Source organism: Triturus cristatus, chromosome 1_1, assembly GCF_964204655.1.
Source record: "Triturus cristatus chromosome 1_1, aTriCri1.1, whole genome shotgun sequence".
NCBI classification, from domain to species: domain Eukaryota; kingdom Metazoa; phylum Chordata; class Amphibia; order Caudata; family Salamandridae; genus Triturus; species Triturus cristatus.
Window position 1 is genome coordinate 61190770 of NC_140579.1, and position 20168 is coordinate 61210937.

Genomic DNA, 20168 nt, shown 5'->3' on the forward strand with positions numbered 1-20168 from the left:
ACTCGAAATATGAACTTGTACTAATTGTGTGAGGTGGTATAATTAATCAACCATTGCATCTTAATGAACACGAGATACACGTGGGACTAAAATGCTAATTGCATGGCTAATAATTAAATGATTAAGTATGGTATGCAAACTAACTGTAGGATGTGTTGAAATAGAGAATCGCATGATTTATGTTGCTTACGTGATGGTTTGTGCTTCCAATGCTGCAAAATGGTGAGTATTATTGCTTTAAATGTTACTACAAGCTGGGAAAATACTAATATATATAGGGATTAGTGGGGGTTTAACATTAGAATCTTCATTTCCACATATTAATTACTGTTATGTTTGTTTTTGCTTAGGTTGGCATTCGGGCCTACTAGGCCTCAGTACTTAAAATGGAGTTCGGAAGAGGCCACCGTCATGTGAGCGCGATATCTACTGCGCAGACTTGGATGGCTCTGAAGATCTCCACGCGACCTCCGATGAGAAACGAAATGCTCCTTGTCAAGGATTGGAACGTGGAGGACTGCCAAGACCCAGACTAGTGTGAATGACTGAGGGGACAATGAAAGACCTGTACAAGAAGGTTTACATGTTGTCACTTCGGAGCTTTCGCCTGTGATACTACGAAAAGAATACAATTGGGAAGATGTCATGCCCGGTCTCATGGAAAACAGGCAAACCTGGGAATATTGAAAAGACTTACAAATTCAGAGGATTTAGCCAATCAGAACACTTTCTACTCCTAAATTGTTGCACATTGTCCTAAAAGTAAGGAGAAAAAGAGTATATAAGGGGGGAATTTAGAAGAGAGTATTATTCCGTATCATTATCGCTGTTGGTGGCTGTTGGTGTGGAGAGTCGATTTGCTGGATTGTTGGTTTGTTGGCGCGATCGCCCGGTCCCTTGGCTAAATTGTGGGGACTACATCGTGCTGAGGGAGATTTCCTGGACTTACCTGGGTTTCTCTTTGATTATAGAATGACGATTCCATCTGAAGGGATTTTGATTTTTGCTGTGGGTTGACGGGTTCTTCTGGAAATGGTCGCCAATATTCAAATTTAGGTAAATATAAATGTTATGTCAATTTATGTTCAAGATCAAAGGTTGGAAATTGCTCAATAGAAATCTGATTTGAACTGTAATCCTGAATATGCCAACACAGAGTGAATTACTTAGATAAACTAAACATTGATTAATAAGAAATGAGTTTGCGATTCTTTAATAAGGTATTGAAAGTTAACCGAAAGGTTCCGAAGCTTTAAATGTGTTTTAGCTGGATCTAAATCACCATCAACCAGTCCAACTAATTGGTCCATCGACCAAGTGGTGGAGTGCCTTGATGTTAAAGTTAGGATTCTATTGGTGCAGATGTATATAATTACTCCCGATAGGTAACAAGGTACGCCCCACATGTCCAGTGCTTCTTTTCCTCCTGTGTGCAGATTCGAGTGAGACGTATGAGTGTTGGTGTTATGGGCCCCACCAATGAATGAATGTATGAATGAGTAATGTGGTGACGAGTCTGTGACATAAGGAGGATATGTAAAATTGCCCTTTTCTGCTGGAGCAACCCAAAGAGGATAGAGGTTCCAGTTCAGATCACAGAGTCCAAGAACCCAGCAGGTAAAAGGAGGGTAAATTAAGGCTATTAAAAATCCAACATACTAAAAAGGGAGAAGGGGCCGAAAAAACATAGCATGTTCACTTAAGGATCACACCCGAAGACGAAAGAGGTACCAGTCCAGATAACGGACGCCAAACAGTCAGGAGGAGAAAGGGGGATATAAAACGAGAAAAGCAAGGAAGAAGGGAAAGAACACCAGGTAATAAGGCGTAAGAGAGAACAGACAACAACGAACATAGTAGGCAAAATTCAATAAAAGTCACAATATATAGAATAGGCAGAGTATGTAGGATGCCCTCTATCGACCAGCAAAGGGAGCCAAAAGAGCCAGTAATACATATAGAAGCAGGAAAATTGGAGCAAGAGTCAAAGGAAGCAAAACAACCGGATACTCAAGAAAGACATATTGATAATGAAATCACGCACACCATAAATACTCAGGTAGAAAAAGAGGAAAGTGTAGGAAGTGCAATTTGCTCTGAAAATAACTTGTGGGAGAATACATCGAAATTGACGTTCGTGCCAGAATATTGCACAAAAGGAAGGCAAGATATATTAAATAGAGGGAACCTTTTAAGGTTGTTCAAAGAAATCCCAGAACAAAAAGGAATACCGTGACATGATCTTTTTGCCGTGGAATTTAAGCACTCCGCGGAAACCCCGGACATTGAAGAGACTTTGACTACCTGGTCCTCAAAGGAACTAGTGGACAGGATATATGCTACCAGAGTAATTTTCGAATTCTGGGGAATCGTACTGAGGCCTTACAAACACCCATGATACCCTTACCCCTTCCTAACAAATCAGAAGAATGCACCTGCAAAAAAGAAAATAACATACTTACACGGCGCCCGATCCACCACGCCACCGGGGCAAACAAATTCAAAAGAGGGCACGGAAATAGCGAGGCAATCAAACCTTTAATAATAAGAATCGATTTCTAGCCAAATTAACCCTTTTTGCAACATTAATCAATGTTCTAATAATGTATACTTTGCAGTGTGTTTGCAGTTCTAGGATGAAAGTTAATAGCTCACTGTTCTATATTAGGACTTTAAGTTATAAATTGCAAGTAACAAAAAAGATGTCTCTTTTGAAAGCAGTAACCTGCTGATCTGTTTACATCATAACACTCTGTAATCTACTTGGTACACGTTCTTTGCGGCAGGCATATTAACCCTCTGCACTAACTTCACCTAAGTCAAAACCTCAACTATACAAAATGCTCATCTCTCTCCAGGAAGATAATTAATCACACGAGCTATCTTGACATTTATTTGGGGCCTGGTAATTGCCGGGGGAAAGAAACGCTGCAGCAGGTGCTTCAAAAGCATACGCCCCCAGGAAGCCAGCACCCGGTGCGGTGGCACCGGTCGCACTGCCCTAAAGCCAGCCCTGGGTAAAGCTCAAGCAGCAGAGATGTCATTTGTCTGCTCTGACTGTAACATGAACACGGAAGTCCCAGCGCAGCCAGAGAGGGGCAGACGCACAGACACACCCACTTCACACAGAGAGAGAAATGAAACTTAAGTTCACTTCCTGCATTTCTGAATCATGGCGGCGGCAGCTCAGCTCGGGAACCTCCAGGAAGAGGCCACTTGTTCCATCTGTTTGGAATATTTCACTGATCCAGTGATGATCGAGTGTGGACACAACTTCTGCCGCTCCTGCATCACTCAGAGCTGGGAGGGAAGAGATGGAAACTTCCCCTGTCCACAGTGCAGGGAAATATCTTCTGGGAAAAACCTCCGACCCAACAGGCAACTGAAGAACATGGTGGAAATGTTAAAACAGCTTCATCTGCCCCCCATGAGGGCCCCGGAGGAGAATCTGTGTGAGAAACACAACCAGGCACAGCTGCTGTTCTGTGCAGAGGATCAGAGCATGATATGTTTGGTGTGCCGGGAGTCCAAGGAGCATAAAACTCACTCAGCAAGTCCTGTAGAGGAGGCTGCAGAGGAGTACAAGGTATGTGTATGGGCAATTAGGGATTGCAAAGTCACACTGTGAGCCCCATTGAGGAACCTGCTAAGGAGCACACGGCGGTGTGTGTGTGTGTGTGTGTGTGTGTTCTGGAACTACACGTAAAGATCACAGGGTATGTCTGTCTAAATTCAGGGATCACAAGGCCCTCTGTGAACCCCATCAAGGAGGGAGCCTGAGAGCAGGAGCTATGTGTGGAAGGTTTCAGAGGTGACAAAGTAATTCAGTATACCCCATAGAGGGAGCTGCAGAAGAGCACAATGTGTGTGTGTGGGTGCTCAAGATTCACACGTGAATACACTGATGGAGTCTCTCAGAAGATGCAGTGTCCCTGGGTGTTCAGGGATCAAAGGCACCCTGTGTGTCGGTATGTAAATAGGTGTTCAGCGTTCACTAATGAAGACATGCGATGAGTCCCATAAAGGAATACACGGTATTCAAATCCGATTTTAAGGATTACAGGTTAGTTGGGCCTCATAGAAGGGGCTGGAAAAGAGGACACGGTATGTCTGTGATCAATCAGGGATTACTGTCCACTCTGTGGGTCTCCGCAGGTCCCTAGAGAAGGCTGCCCATAAGCATAAGATACGTTTGCGAGTTGTAGGTGAGTGTCTAAGTGATACCTATGTAAGAAACTGCAGAAGATCGCACTGAGTGTCTGTCAGTGCCCCGAGATCAGAGGGTGTGCACCTTGCACCACATAAGCAGTTGTAGAAAATCAGAAGTCATATGTATGTGGGTAGTTTGGGATACAAAGACAGACTCAAAGGGTTTAATGGGTAGTGCAGTGTGTAGCACCTGGGCTCACACATTTGTTAGTGTTACAAGACTTGATGCGACAATACAGGGGCTCATATGGCCATGGTACACAGCAGACGAGGTGCAGTGATGCAGGGTGTAGCACACGCAGTCTCATGGTCATGGTACACAGCAGAAGAGGTGCAGAAATGCAGGGTGTAGCACACACGGTCTCATGGTCATGGTAGACAGCAGAAGAGGTGCAGACGCAGAGGTGCAGTAATGCAGGGTGTGGCACACAGACACATGGGTATGGTACACACCAGAAGAGGTGCAGTAATGCATGGTGTGGCACACACAGTCCCATGGTTATGGTACACACCAGAAGAGGTGCGATAATGCAGGGTATTGCACACACATGATCTCATGGAAATAATACGCACCAGAAGAGGTGCAGACGCAGAGGTGCAGTAATGCAGGGTGTGGTACACATGGTCTCGTGGTCATGGTACACACCAGAAGAGGTGCGATAATGCAGGGTATTGCACACACATGATCTCATGAAATAATACGCACCAGAAGAGGTGCAGATGCAGAGGTGCAGTAATGCAGGGTGTGGTACACATGGTCTCGTGGTCATGGTACACACCAGAAGAGGTGCGATAATGCAGGGTGTGGCACACACATGATCTCATGGAAATAATACGCACCAGAAGAGGTGCAGATGCAGAGGTGCAGTAATGCAGGGTGTGGTACACATGGTCTCGTGGTCATGGTACACACCAGAAGAGGTGCGATAATGCAGGGTATTGCACACACATGATTTCATGGAAATAATACGCACCAGAAGAGGTGCAGATGCAGAGGTGCAGTAATGCAGGGTGTGGTACACATGGTCTCGTGGTAATGGTACACACCAGAAGAGGTGCGATAATGCAGGGTATTGCACACACATGATTTCATGGAAATAATACGCACCAGAAGAGGTGCAGACGCAGAGGTGCAGTAATGCAGGGTGTGGCACACAGTCACATGGGTATGGTACACACCAGAAGAGGTGCGATAATGCAGGGTATTGCACACACACGATCTCATGGAAATAATACGCACCAGAAGAGGTGCAGATGCAGAGGTGCAGTAATGCAGGGTGTGGGAGACATGGTCTCGTGGTCATGGTACACAACAGCAGAGGTGCAGTAATGCAGGGTATTGCACACACAATCTCATGGACATGGTAAACACCAGAAGAGGTGCAGACGCAGAGCTGCAGTAATACAGGGTGTGGCACACACTGTCCCATGGTCATAGTACACAGCAGAAGAGGTGCAGTAATGCAGGGTGTGGCACACGCTGTCCCATGGACATGGTACACAGCAGAAGAGGTGCAGTAATGCAGCGTATGTCAGACACGGTCTCATGGACATGGTACACACCAGAAGAGGTGCAGGAATGCAGGGTATGGCACACACAGTCTCATGGATATGGCACACAGTAGATCAATCAAACCAATCAATCAATCAATCATTTGTTTGTTAAGCGCGACTACTCACCCGTAAGGCTCTCAAGGTGCTGGGGAGGAGGGGCGGTGCGGGTTCCAGTCCATCAAGGAGGGGGGTCTGTTGAAGAGCCAAGTTTTGAGGTTTCTCATGATAATGGGGAGCGATGTTGTCTGTCTGAGGTGGAGCGGAAGGGCGTTCCAGGCTCTGGCCATGAGGAAGGAGAAGGAGCGCCCTCCCGATTTGGTCTTTCTGGCGCGGGGGACCACGGAGTAGGATAGCTGGGCTGATCGTAGGGTCCTTTGGGGTGCGTGGAATTTGAGTCTGCTGTTCAGGTATGCTTGTGTTGTGGAGGGCTTTGTGTGTGTGGGTGAGAATCTTAAAGGTGATTCTAGCCTCGATGGGGAGCCACTGGAGTGTGTGCAGATGCTGGGAGATATGGCAGTGTCTTGGCAGGTTGAGGACCAATCTTGCGGCGGCGTTCTGGATGTTTTGTAGCTTGCGGTCGAGTTTTTTTTTCATTCCGGCGTAGAGTCCATTGCCGTAGTCGAGTCTGCTGGAGACGAGGGCGTGAGTGACGGTCTTTCTGTGCTCGAGGGGGATCCATTTGAAGGTCTTATGTAGGAGGCGGAGGGTGTGAAAGCAGGAGGATGCAACAGAGTTGATCTGGCGGTCCATTTTGAGCTCGGAGTCCAGGATGATTCCAAGGTTGCGTGCGTGGTTCGTGGGGGTGGGTGGGCTTCCGAGGGCGGGGGCCACCAGGTGTCGTTCCAGGCGTCGGGGTTTGGCCCATGATGAGTACTTCTGTTTTGTCAGTGTTGAGTTGTAGGCAGCTGCTTTTCATCCATTTGGAGACAGCTTTCATGCCTTCTTGAAAGTTGTGTTTGGCTGCGTTGGGTTCGTTGGATAGGGAGAGGATGAGTTGGGTGTCGTCTGCGTATGAAACAATGTTGAGTCCATGGGTTCTGACGATGGGGGTGAGCAGAGCCATGTAGATGTTGAAGAGCCTAGGGCTGAGGGAGGACCCTTGGGGGACTCCACAGGTGGTTGGTGTAGGGTCCGAGAGGAAAGGAGGGAGTCTGACCCGCTGCGTTCAGCTGGAGAGGAAAGAGTGAATCCAGTCAAGGACATTGTCGTGGATCCCTGCGTTGTGGAGTGTTAGGGTGCGGTGAGAGAATTTGTTGAAGGCTGCTGAGAGGTCGAGGAGGATGAGGGCTACTGTTTCTCCTCTGTCCAGGAGGGAGCGGATGTCGTCTGTTGCAGCGAGGAGGGCGGTTTCTGTGTTGTGTTTTTTTCTGAAGCCGGTTTGGGAGGAGTCGAGGATGTTGTGCTCTTCGATGAAGGTGGCGAGTTGGCTGTTCATCACTTTCTCGATGACTTTCGCTGGGAACTGTAGCAGGGAGATGGGTCTGTAGTTTTTGAGGTCATTGGGATCCGCCGAGGGCTTCTTCAGGAGGGGGTTGATCTCGGCGTGTTTCCAGTCATAGGGGAAGGAGGCGTTCGCCAGGGAGCGGAAGATGGTGTGGGGAAGTATGGGTGCAATGGTGTCGGTGGCTCTGTCGAAGATGTGGTGGGGGCAGGGGTCCGTGGGGGCCCCGGAGTGGATTGTCTTCATCGTCTTCAGTGTGTCTTCGGTGGTGAGGGCTGTCCAGCTGTCAATCGTTGGCTTCAGGGCGTCGGAGGTGGCTGGTGAGGGTTCTGTGTGTTGGTTGTCTTTGTCGAAGTTGTCGTAAATGTTCTTGCAGAGGTTTAGTGAGGGAGGAATGTCAGTAGCCTCGCCAATGGGGTTGGGGGAACTCCTTGATGATGGTGAAGAGTTCTTTGTGTGGAGATTCTGTCTTCGATCGCTATTTTTCTCGTATTTCTGATGAATTGGTGGTGGCTCTGAAGTTGTTGTGGGCTTCTGTGGATTTGGAGTTCCTCCAGGCCTGTTTGAGGCAGCGGCATGTGCATCTGGACTTTCGAATTTCGGTGGTAAACCATCTGGCTTTCTTGGCGTGTGTGTTGTTGTTCTTCTTGAGGGGGGCTATGGTGTTGGCGCTGTCGGAAATCCATCTGTGCAGAGTTCAGACTGCGGTGTTGGGGTCGTCGTCTTCTGCGGTGGTTGGGGTGGAGTTGCCGAGTGAGGAGGTGAGCTGGTCTTGATTTTGGTCCAGTTTCTTTGTGGGAGCAGGTGTGTGGATGGTGGGTGTTCTGAAGGTGAAGTGGATGCATCGATGCATCGATAACCTGTCCACTGGAGTTCGGTGATGTGGCTGAAAGTGATGGAGTTTCCTGTTGTGAAGAGGGGGTCGAGGGTATGTCTTGTAACGTGCGTGGGTTCGGTCACGATCTGGCGGAGTCCAATGTTGTGGAGGTTGTCCGGAACAGGATGTGGTGTTGCGGTCTGGTTGGTTGTCGAGGTGAAATTTGAGGTCTCCCAGCAGGGTGTAGTTGGTGGATGCGATGGCATGTGGGGAGATGATGTCCGTGATAGAGTTGGTGAAAGGTCCACAGGGTCTGATAGATGAGTCCCTCGGAGGGTGGTGTTAGGGCGGGCCTGTATCTTGAAGTGTAGGTGTTCCATCAGGTCTGTGGACTCATCGGGGAGTGTGCTCAGCCGGAGGGTGGATTTGTGGACGATGGCGATTCCTCCTCCCGGGCGGGTTGGGCGGTCCTTCCGGGAGATCTTGTATCCTTGAGGAATTGTGATGGCGATGTCCGGTTCCGAGGTGGTGTTGGTCCAGGTTTCTGTGAAGAATGCTACGTTCGGCGTGGTGCTGTCGAGGAGGTCCCAGATTTCGGTGGCGTGTTTGTGGAGTGATCGGACGTTGACGAGGATGCATTGCAGGGTCTTCGGTTTGGTTTTGGTCTTGCGGGCGGGCTGTGCTGGGTCCGTGTTTCTGGCGGTGCTGCAGGTGTGCTGGCAGCGGTAACAGCTGAAGTGTCTGTGGGTGTCGGCTGGTGATGCTAGCTTGCAGTTATTGTTGCGGCCTGGGTTGAGTGCGTGGAGTGCCGCTGGGTTGTAGCGTTGGCAGTGCAGAGGTTCAGGGTTCCTGCTGCTGGTCGCGGACGGGCGCAGACGGGCTTGCCTTTGGCCCGTCTTCGGCATGGCAGCGGCACGCCCTCTGCGCGCGGCTCCCATTAAGTAGGGGTCGGGGAGGGCTGGACAGCTGGGAGGCAGGATCGGGGAGGGGAACTGGCTTGGGCTGGTTGCACAGGGGGGGAGGGGCCGCGGGGGCAGCAGCGGCGGAACGAAGAACAGGCACAAAAGTGGGGAAAAGGAAAGAGGAGAAAAGAGTGAAAGGGTGAAAATAAAAGAGTGAAAGGGTGAAAATAAAAACGAAGAGTGAAAAACGAGGAAAAACGGAGCAGAAAGAAGAGGATAGAGGGGAGCGAGAGAAGGAGCCAGAGGTCCACTGGACCACCAGGGGTGAGGCGCAGGTATAACCTCCGGGTGGAGGAGGGCCTCGAACACCAACACAGAGTGCAGGGGCTCAGGAGGGCCTCACTTAATGGTGGAGCTGCGAGGGAGGGAGAGCAACTGACTGAGCAGATGAGGTGCAGTAATGCAGGGTGTGGCTCACAAGGTCTCATGGTCAGGATACACAGCAGAAGAGGTGTAGTCGCAGATGTGGAGTAATGCAGGGTGTGGTACGCATGGTCTCGTGGTCAGGATACACAGCAGAAGAGGTGTAGACGCAGATGTGGAGTAATGCAGGGTGTGGTACGCATGGTCTCGTGGTCATGGTACACAGCAGAAGAGATGTAGTAATGCAGGGTGTAGCACACGGTCTTATGGAGATGGTACACACCAGAAGAGGTGCAGGAATGCAGGGTATGGCAAACACTGTCCCATGGTCATGGTACGCAGCAGAAGTGGTGCAGTAATGCAGGGTGTGGCACACACAGTCTCATGGTCATGGTACACAGCAGAAGAGGTGCAGACCCAGAGGTGCAGTAATGCAAGGTGTGGAGTGTGGGTGCACATTAGCATTGGCGCACATGGCTCTAGTAGTGCCGGTCGCCTTGTATGACTCGCCAGCTTCACACGATCATTAGGCACAGAGAAGCCAGCAAATGCTGGGCCAGGTGTGCTAGAGTTACAGCTTCAAGGCACACTTGGTCTGGGACCCCTCGCAGGATGAATGAATGAATGCATGTCATGCTGGACTGTGATTACAGGGCCTGATCTTGGCAGTTTAGGAGTCTCCGACCTCCTTCCTTTAAGTTTCTGAACACTGACCCTGGGCTCTGGGTGATCTGGATGAGTCCTCTCCTCGTAGGCCGTCCACCTCCGGGCTCTTTCAGCAGCAGTGTTTCTTCCTTGGTCCTGGGGTCTAGCGCCTCCTGCAGAAGGGAGGCGCCCAGGATCCCTGTCTCTGGCCTCGTCTTTCTCTTCAGTGCTGTGCAGAGCTCTTTGATGTCAGCAGCAGCACCGGATGTGCTGCTGCGTTCAGTTTATATCCTGTCCAATCAGATCTATTGTTCACCCCAAACCTTTGAAGGGGGCCTGTGAAGTTGTGAGTGAACCACAAACTATTTCCTCTCTATTCAGGATGGATATTCAAGACAGACAGTGGTACGAGGCCTTGAAGCCTTCTAATGGAGGACAGGAGTTTGAGGAGCTGTGAGGGGGCCGGGGTGATACAAAGATAAGGGGGGCTGTAGGCACTGACTACAACTAAGACTTTGATACCCCCTACAACAGAAAGCATTTCACACAGATAAGACTCCTGTCACCCCACATGGGAACCTCACCTCACATATTAGGTGTCTAAGCCTGACAGCACTGTGAGGCCCTGTAATTGTAATACAGCGCTGTACAGATCTGTGTCACAACATGCATGCTGCACATGTCATACATACAGATGGAGTCCAGACATGACAAACTACACAGAGTCAGAAGGTAGTATCAGCCACTCTCCTCTCTGAGTTTAAGGCAACATCTACCCCACTACTATACTCGTCTGCCACAAACCTTTAGTAGTGTCATGCGCTGGTCATCGGAGGGAGATCCATTTGGGTTCAAAGCGGGGCCACTCTGCGTGCATCTCAATCTGCTCTGCTCTGCTTGAGAGCAAGGGGGCTCCTGGTGCGGGTCTCCTGCACGAGAAGATCACCCCGGCACGGATAGTAAAAGGGAAGCAGTTTGTCACATGGACACTGCGCCGAAACCTTTGCCGCTGCTGTTCACAGTCTCAATCTAACTGCTGCCATGCTTGGGGTCGGTGCCTGCTCTCCTGGCTGCCTGTTCCTTGTTGCAGACTCTGCATCAGTGTATTGCCTGCTCTCTCACTAATCCTGCCTGTTCCCAGCTGCAGCCCTGGATGAGGTCGGTGCCTGCTCCCTCTTGCAGACCCTCTAAAGGGCAGGTGTCTGCTCTCTTTTTCTGGCAGCTTGCTTGACACAGACCCCTTTATGAGCCTGTTGCCTGTTTTCTCTTGCAGACCCCGTAAGAGGCTGGTGTCTGATTCCTGTTTCAGACCTTGTAAAGGGTTGGAACCTGCTCTGTTGCAGACTCTCTGCGGACAACAGCCTGACTCCTGGCCTAGACCCTGAAAGGGCTTGATGTCTGCGCTCACTCTCTCTCGCTGCCTGTTTAATGTCTTCTACTCTGCATGGTGTCTGCTGTCTGTTCTCTCTCACAGACCCTGTATGAAGCTGGTACCTGCTCTCTCCCTGTGACTGTGTGTTCTCCATCAGACACCCTGTATGAGTCTGATACATGCTCTCAATATGTATGTTCTGTGTCACAGAGGCTGGCACCTGTTCTCTTGCAATGACTGTCTGTTCTCTGTGGCAAACCCTGTATGGGGCACGTGTTTGCTGTCACTTTGGCACTCTGTTTCTCTGTCACAGACCCTTTATGAGGCTGGTTGCTGTCCTGTTGTGCCTGTCTGTTCTCTTTCGGAGAACCTGTAGGAGTCTGATACCTGCTCTATCATTATGTCTGTTCTCTGTCACCATCCCTGTAGGAGGCTGGTACCTGCTCTCTTCCTGTGTCTGTTCTCTGTCACAGACCATGTACACATTTGGTGCCCGCTCTCTCATTTTGGTTGTGTGCTCTCTGTCACAGACCCTGCTTGGGGTTGGTACCTGCACTCTTCCTGTGTCTGTCTGTTCTCTGTCACAGACCCTGCCTGGGTTTGGTACCTGCTCTCTTCCTGTGTCTGTTCTCTGTCACAGACACTGCCTGGGGTTGGTGCCTGCACTCCTCCATTGTCTGTCTGTGCTCTGTCACAGACCCTGCTTGGGGTTGGTGCCTGCACTCTTCCTGTGTCTGTCTGTTCTTTGTCACAGACCCTGCCTGGGGTTGGTGCCTGCAGTCTTCCTGTGTCTGTTCTCTGTCACAGACCCTGCTTGGGGTTGGTGCCTGCACTCTTTCTGTGTCTGTTCTCTGTCACAGACCCTGCCTGGGGTTGGTGCCTGCACTCCTCCTGTGTCTGTCTGTTCTCTGTCACAGACCCTGCCTGGGGTTGGTGCCTGCACTCCTCCTGTGTCTGTCTGTTCTCTGTCACAGACCCTGCTTGGGGTTGGTGCCTGCACTCTTCCCGTGTCTGTTCTCTGTCACAGACCCTGCATGTGGCTGGCACCTGTACAGAACGAGGTCCTGATATGTTTATTCAGTCAATGAGATGTAGATGTAACACATTCAAGAGCGGAGCCAAAACACTGACACCTTTGTCTGTGTCCTTCTCTGTGATACTTAGGGCTGGTGTTTACAATCTGGATTTGTGTGGCTGATAATTACATTATTAATATATGACTGGTGCGTACCATTTGGGTCCATGTGGCAGGTGCTGTAGTGACTCTGTTTTGTAAGTAAGACCGCACTCTACTGATCCTCACTCATTTCTTGCACTCTCATCCCTGCAGGTAAAACTTCAGGAGTGGCGGCGTCTCCTGAAGAAAGAGGAGGAATATATTCTGGAGTCTAAAGTCAAGGAAGAGGAACAATATAAAACCATGAGGGTGAGTGGCTGCAGTGAGTGCTGTGTCTCTGTTGTCTGTATATGTCCATGCCCATGTCTTTTTGTGGCCTCTTAGAGTTCAAGAACACAGAGGCTGATGAGTCACCCTACAAACTGGGTCATGGTCCCCACCAAATAAATATACTGACCGGAGTCACTGCACTTGGATATTGGGGGTGAAATCGGCCATGGGCTCATCCTAAAAAATACATAAAATCAAGAATTACTCTTCTGACCTTAAAGTACTACTTACATGGTGTGTATATGTGTGCACAGGTGTGGCATTGTGTGGCTGTGAGTATGTACCAGCATGTGTGTGTGTGCATATGTGTGTGTGTGTGTGTGTGTGTAAGTTCATGCTTAGGTGTACGTGTCTAAGTGTGTGTTCATGTATGGATGGTCCTGGAGTTATCTTTGGGAGTGCATGCATGTCTGCGCATCTCTATGTCTGTCTTTTTTATGGGCTTGGATTAGTGCTTGTGTGTGTCTGCACATGCATATATAGATTTTGAGACACAGAGTATGTAAATACATGTGTTTGTCTATGTGCATGTGTGGTTGAGGGTTGTGTATGCCTTAATCTGGATTTAGTGGCTGTGGGCTTTACTTGCATATGTGAGTGCCTGCCTATGGGTTTGTATATCTCAAGGAGCGGTGGCATTTGTGAGTGTGCAAATATATGTGTGCATCTGTGTATGTATATGTATAAGTCTGGAGTTACACAACAGTGAGATTTTATATGCATCTGTGGGTGAGTATATATATATATATATATATATATATATATATATATATATATATATATATATTTTCAGATTTCCTATGGGAACTCGGTCCTAACTATAACTATCTACTGGCGACCGCCAGTAGATAATATATATATATATATATATATATATATACAGATACCAATCCCGATAAACGTGTAGAGGCTGTCAATGTAGGGCGGTCCTCGCACAGGGTATTGGCACCCTGAATTATAAGTACCCAGTTCTCCAAACATGCAAAAGAACGCCAGGACACCTTGGAATTGCAGTGAAATAATACTGACAGCACCAGCAACGTGTTTCAGCTTTCGCCTTGGTCACGCTGTGGCTAACGCAGAAACAGCATCTTTTTTTTTGATTTAGTGCAATAAACATAATAAAAGGACAAGTGTTTTAAAACTAGTACTTTTACAGTTCTGTGGTGGCCATCTTGAAGCAGTAATGATTTAACAAAAGTGCTTGCAAACATGGAGGCATTCTTACTTAAATGGTAAAGCATAATGTAGGAAACCAAAAACAAATCGTGCCCCAGTGGGCCAAATGGATCAACAGCAAATAAAGCTTTCATTGTCTTGAAAATGACTAAATTAGATTGTCATAAGAAAATTAAAGTAAAAAGGGTCACTGCAAAGTTGGCAATTCCCTATTCTTGTTAAACCAGCCCTCGTTACAAATACAATTGATTACATGAATATGTGTATTTATAAAGTAACAATAAAGACCGATTGAAATTTACGCCCAAGTGGGCTAATTGTAATCAACAACCTAATTAGAACGTTGTGTTCCCTTGTGCATTCCTCCAACATGATTGGCCTGATCTGAAATATACCCCACCTGAAAATGTACAAAAGAAAAATATTTTTGTAGTGAAAAAGCATTTGAATTGCATAAAAAGACTGTTTGTTAAAAAGCAGAATAATACAACTTTCATCAGGGTTTCATTTACCAAGTTATATACACTATATACATCACAATAAAGTCTAATTTCAAAAGATAAACCTGGAGTTCAAAACATGATTACTGCCGTAGATGTACCACTAATTCCTCGCTTGAATTTAATCCCAAAGGGGACATGGTCTCCAAATCAATGATGTATCTTGATTCTAGTTGGCGTAATGTTAGCTGTCTATTGCCGCCCCTTACACCAATAGGGACTGCGTCAATTACTGCCATTCTCAATAATTCCTCATTTTGAAAATGATATTCAAAAAAGTGTCTGGCCACTGGATACTGTCTATTGTTATGTCGTATGGCTCTGACATGTTCCAGCACTCTTTTCTTTGCACAGTGAATAGTGCTACCAATATAGACCCTATTACAGGGGCAAATAAGTGCATAAATGCAATGTGTGGTGTTACAAGTCAAAGCTTTCTTAATTTTGAATTCTCTACCACTATTAGCGAGAACAAGTGTCTTACAGTCAAAGCTATTTCTGCATGCTTTACATTTTTTGCAGCAACGAAAGCCAGGACAGTTAGTGCATAGCTTTACATCCTTACTAGTTACATAGTTGGAACATATCTCATCACAAAGTGATTTACTTCTCTGAAATGTAATTTGAGGACAACTGCTTAGATGTTTCTGAAGGTTGTTGTCAGTTAGAAAAACATGCCAGTTCTTTTTTAATATTTGGTGAATATTTTGAGCTTGACCTGAATAGGTAGTGATGAATCTTAATGTTTCAGCTACTGGCTTGGATTTGTTTGGATGTAAAAGCTCAGTCCGTGTTACCAATTCTACACGTTTGCAGGCCTCTGAGATAGTTTTTGTGTTATAACCTCTTTCTCTGAAGCGGCGGATCATAATAGCCTTTTCCTCTTCATACAGGCTAAGCGAGATGCAGTTACGTTTTGTCCGTAACAATTCACCATACGGAATACTATATACTAGTTTCCGTGGGTGAGCACTCGCGGCATTCAAAATGCTATTTCCTGCAGTAGTTTTTCGAAAGAGTTTGGTTTCGATGGAGTTGTTTACGATCTGAACCTTCACATCCAGGAACTCAATCTCTCTTGTACTTATATTTTCCGTTAAAGCAATGTTGAACTGATTATCATTTAGCCTACAAATGAACCTTTTGGCTGACTCGATGTCACCCCTCCATATGATGAAAATATCATCAATAAATCTGAGCCACAGGGCACAGCGATCAAAGTCTGGGATAGATGACACCACCTGCTCCTCCCACCAGCCCATCACCAAATTGGCATAACTGGGGGCGAAGCAGGTTCCCATAGCTGTGCCCTGTGCCTGTCGGTAGACCACATCATCAAACATAAAAAAGTTGTTTGTTAAACAAAACTTGATCATGGCCAGAATCATCTCTGAGTGAGACCATAAGGAGATTGAACGGGTCTTTAGATAGTGTCTAATGGCTTGTAGACCAAAGTCATGGTTGATGCAAGTATATAGATTGCATACATCCAGGGTCATCAGGATGAAATTAGGCTCCCAGTGAATGCCATCGATGATGGTCAAAAAGTGAGTAGTATCCCTCAGATAGGCTGGTAAACTGACCACAAATGGTCTTAAATAGTGGTCAATAAAACGGGAAGTGTTTTCTAATAAGGAACCAATCGAGGAGACGATAGGTCTTCCTGGAGGATTCACTGGATCCTTATGTAGTTTTGGCAGTAAGTAAAGCAGTGCTTTCCAAAGTGTGTGTCGCGACACGGTACTGTGTCGTCTCCCATGAGTGGGTGTGTCGCGCGACGATGATGTCTGTGGGCTAATTAGGGTGAATGCTCTCTTGGGCTTCTGACTTTAGTGACGCAGTACGGCGTACGCAGAGGAAGGAGAAGCGTTAGGCGAGCGTGAGCTGAGTGCGCAACCTTGTTCCTTTTGCGATGCAGTGACCACCGAGCCTCTTCTGCTCCCCAGACGCACAGGTAAGGTAAATATTCGATATTTTAAAACTTTCCGTAGAGTGAGGATAGTTACACACTCCATGGTTTTAGTTATGTGCGATTGTGACAGTAGCCATATCACGGAGGTTGCTAATGTACTGCTCTATCAGACTCACATGTATTGTACGAACACAGGGTTTATTAAGAGGTTCTGATGACGGATGTAACTGTGTCTGTACATACTCTCGTTTGTGCCTTTTGTCTACCATCCCGCAGGGGAGGGGTGCTCGTTTGTGTGTGTTTGTGTGTGTGTCTGAGTGGATGCAATGATGTTAGAGAGCGTGACGTGAGTGCATGATGCCTTATGTGTCAGTCACAAAAGTGTTGCAGGAGAAGTGCTTGCTCGGCAGCCCCCAGGTAAGAGGTCAAGGGGCATAGTATGACTGCCGGTATGTGGGGGTGGGGGGGTACAATGCTGCCTTTGCCTTAACAAAGGCCTTGGGGGTCAACAGAGGCATTATTACCTCTGAAGGGTTTTACATGCCAGTGATCTGTGCAGCAAGCAAAGGACATTTGGCGGGGCCAGATGATCTTCACAGATTGCCATTGCGTGTGCATTCCATTTGGTGTCGGGCAAACATTTTACTAAAAAATAGCATCCATTTAGGTTACCCATTTCATTTATTTATTAGAGCAGAGCATTTATTTCTTCAACTATGCACACACCCTTTTACATATGTCTGCCCCTCCCCTCAGCACTCACATCCTCCCAAACGCACACCGATATCTTTTCATTTCCGCATCATCACCATGCTTTTTATTCGCTCTCTCACTTAAGCCATCCATCGAGGCAGCCCTACAACTTTCGTCCAAGTATTCCATGTATCCACCATCACTAAATCTATTCAGCCTCGCCCGTGCATCCATCCTGTACGATCCTACTTCTGTTGATAGTGACTCAATGTGTACTGACATTCGTGTTGTCTGTGTGTATTTGTGTTTTGTTTTCAGCGAATGCATAGACATCTGCATATGCCGTTACACCTGTTGGCCTGTATGCATAGTTGTCTGTGTTGATTTGTGTGTGCAAGGTTTTCTGTGGGTATCGCCCGATGTTTGTGTGCCTTCTGTGTGCATTTGCCCCTATTCTGTGTCTTAGCGCAAATGCACTAATTTTTAGTAGTAGTAAACTTTGTTTGGTCAATATAACCTGCAACAACTGTGTGCAAACAGAAAATAAATATGCCGTATAAAGGAATAGAATTGGCTTTGTCCCATTTTCCTTCCCTGACCTGACCCACTGTGTTTGTTAATGTGCTCTGTTTGCTGGAGTTTAAAGTTTGGCTTTTTCTGTGAACCCTTCTACCCCGTGTGCAGACCACCTCAAACTGTCCAGTACTAGTCATTGCGCTGCCTTATGGCAGCAGGCCTGCTTACTGTCTGTGTATTATAGAATGCAAGTTCGTTCTGTGTGTAGCAGTAGGTACCACAGAGTCTGCAGCCGTGTGATGCTGTATGCGTGCAGGAGGCTTGAGTCTGTGTGAACAGTGTAGCTGTGCGCAATGCTGTGTGCGTGCAGGAGGCTTGTATCTTTGTGCACAGTGTAGCTGTGCGCAATGCTGTATGCAGGAAGAAGGCTTGCGCCTGTGTGCATGGTTAGCATGCCTCAGGCCTCATCTCTCAGACTCTGTCTACATGAGGATGGATGTTTGTGTGTAGCATGCTTTCCGTCAGCATACAGTGCGCCCAGGCCTCAAACTCTGTGTGCAGCACGCCTCAGATTTGGCATTAATTTATTCACCACATGGCTCAGACTCTACGCTACGTGCACAAGACCCCTGTCTCTGTTTGCTCCAGTTTAAGGCTTTCGCTGCTCAGCAGGTCTCCTGTTATCTAGTGCAGCAGGCCTCAAGTTTAGCATTCTGTGGTTCGGTCTCCAAGTTACACATTTTTAGAATTACAAGGAACTTTACAGAGAAGAAAACAAGGAGGGAAAAGGAAAAAAACATGTGCAAGTCCTCCCAATAATGTCACTACTGTGGTATTGCACAGAGTCAGCCATCTATAGTACACAGCATCTTAGAGCTGCCTCCCAGGTCATGTTGCCGTCCATTTGTAGCCCTGGACCTCTCTGTTTGTACTTTGTGCTCCTGGGACCATGTCTGGTTACATTTATGTTTAGGCTTTTCAACCTGCATTTATTTGCCTTCCTGTGTTTTTTGTTTCCGAAGCTTTTTCTTTGTGTGCAAGTTGTTGAGTGTGTTTGTCTGCCTGCCTGCGAGGGTTTCTGCGTTTGTTTTGCATGTTTTTTCACAGCTGTGTGCGAGTTTAAAGCCAGTTGTATTTGAAACATCTAGCAGGGCAGACATGGTTTCAGTTACTTGAGGGTGTACTGTCAAAAGTGCAGGTGCTTCTGGTTTTGTTTTGGGGTGCTCCCGGAGAGTTTGTCTAGTTTCAGCATTGTGTGTTTGTTAGTCAATTGCCTTTGTGTATAGGAGAGTGCAAGCTTTTGTGTATGCGCGTGTCTGAGAATTTGTGTTCACCATGCCATCACTTCTTTGGGTCATCTCTGTGTGTGTGAGCGTGAGTGTGTGTATGTGTGTGAGAGAGCGTGTGCTCGAGTCTGGAAATGTCACATATTTCTATGCATGTGATTATATGTTTGTTTTTGAACATGTGTCGGTTATCCTTTGTCTGTATATTTATGCATGTTTGTGGCAATGTATGAGGGGGTAAGGGAGACATTTACATACTCCAGCATGGTAAGCAGAGTATGAGGGGCGGTATGAGAGACACATTTACATACCCCAGGTACCCACTTCTGTGGTATGGTATGCATGAAAATATTTCAAATGGGCTACAGGTGAAAAATGTTTTCTAAGATTGACTTTTTCATTTTAAATGTGGCGATTCGAAGAGGCGCAGGTGGCAAGAGGCAACTCATATTCAGCAAGGTAGCAGGCAGACTTTGTGCATGGTTGAAAGGGTTGGCAGTGCGTGCACCCACCCTTTTTGTGCTGAAATCACTGGGGCATGTGTCAATGTGTGCATGATTATATTCTTGTTTCAGGCACAAACCTAACCTTGCTTACATCCAGTTTTGCCAGTCACTGTCTTTGTTAGAACAGATTCATAATTGCTTTATTTACCTTCCTGCTTTCTCAAATTTGCTTGAAAATGCACCATTTGCCCACTATTTTTTCCAAATTCGGGCTCAGTTGCTGCGCTCGCTCGCATTACTGTGTCGCAAGATGAAGATTGCCTAAAAGGTGTGTCACCAACATGAAAAGTTTGGAAAGCTGTGAAGTAGTGTATGGGGGTACGGGGAAATTGGCATCTCAGGTAATTGTATTCTTCCCATTCCAATAAACCACGTTCCCTCCAGTCTACAAGCAGGTTTCCATATTCTAAATTTGATTTAGATATCGCATTTTTGTCCGAAACATTGTAGCAGATCTCATTGGTTAACTGTCTGTAACCTTCCTGTAAATATGCTTGTTTATCTAATACAACAACGTTACCTCCTTTATCGGACTGCCGTATTGTTATAGTCCTATCTTGTTTCAAATCCTCTAATGCCTTGATTTGTTGCTCATTCAAGTTTTTTTGAAAGTAAGGAAGCTTGTTGTATCGTATCTTCTTTAAATCAGCTAACACCCCTCTTTCAAAAACATCAATGGCATCACATTCAATTTGTGGTAAGAAAACCGACTTAGGTTTGAAACCACTCCCTGGGTTATCATTGATGTCAATCTCCAACTCTTGAG

The 20168-nt window shown here is 47.0% G+C and overlaps 1 pseudogene across 1 annotated transcript in view; it reads left to right on the forward strand.

Annotated features, from left to right (window-relative positions):
* The first annotated feature begins 3132 nt into the window (after positions 1-3132).
* The window catches only part of LOC146869403 (E3 ubiquitin-protein ligase TRIM39-like), a 69132-nt pseudogene continuing 52096 nt past the window's right edge, over positions 3133-20168 (forward strand). Inside the window, exons 1-2 of the transcript XR_014959546.1 lie at positions 3133-3586; positions 12694-12789. The product of XR_014959546.1 is annotated as an E3 ubiquitin-protein ligase TRIM39-like (transcript). The remainder of the gene's footprint in view (positions 3587-12693; positions 12790-20168) is intronic.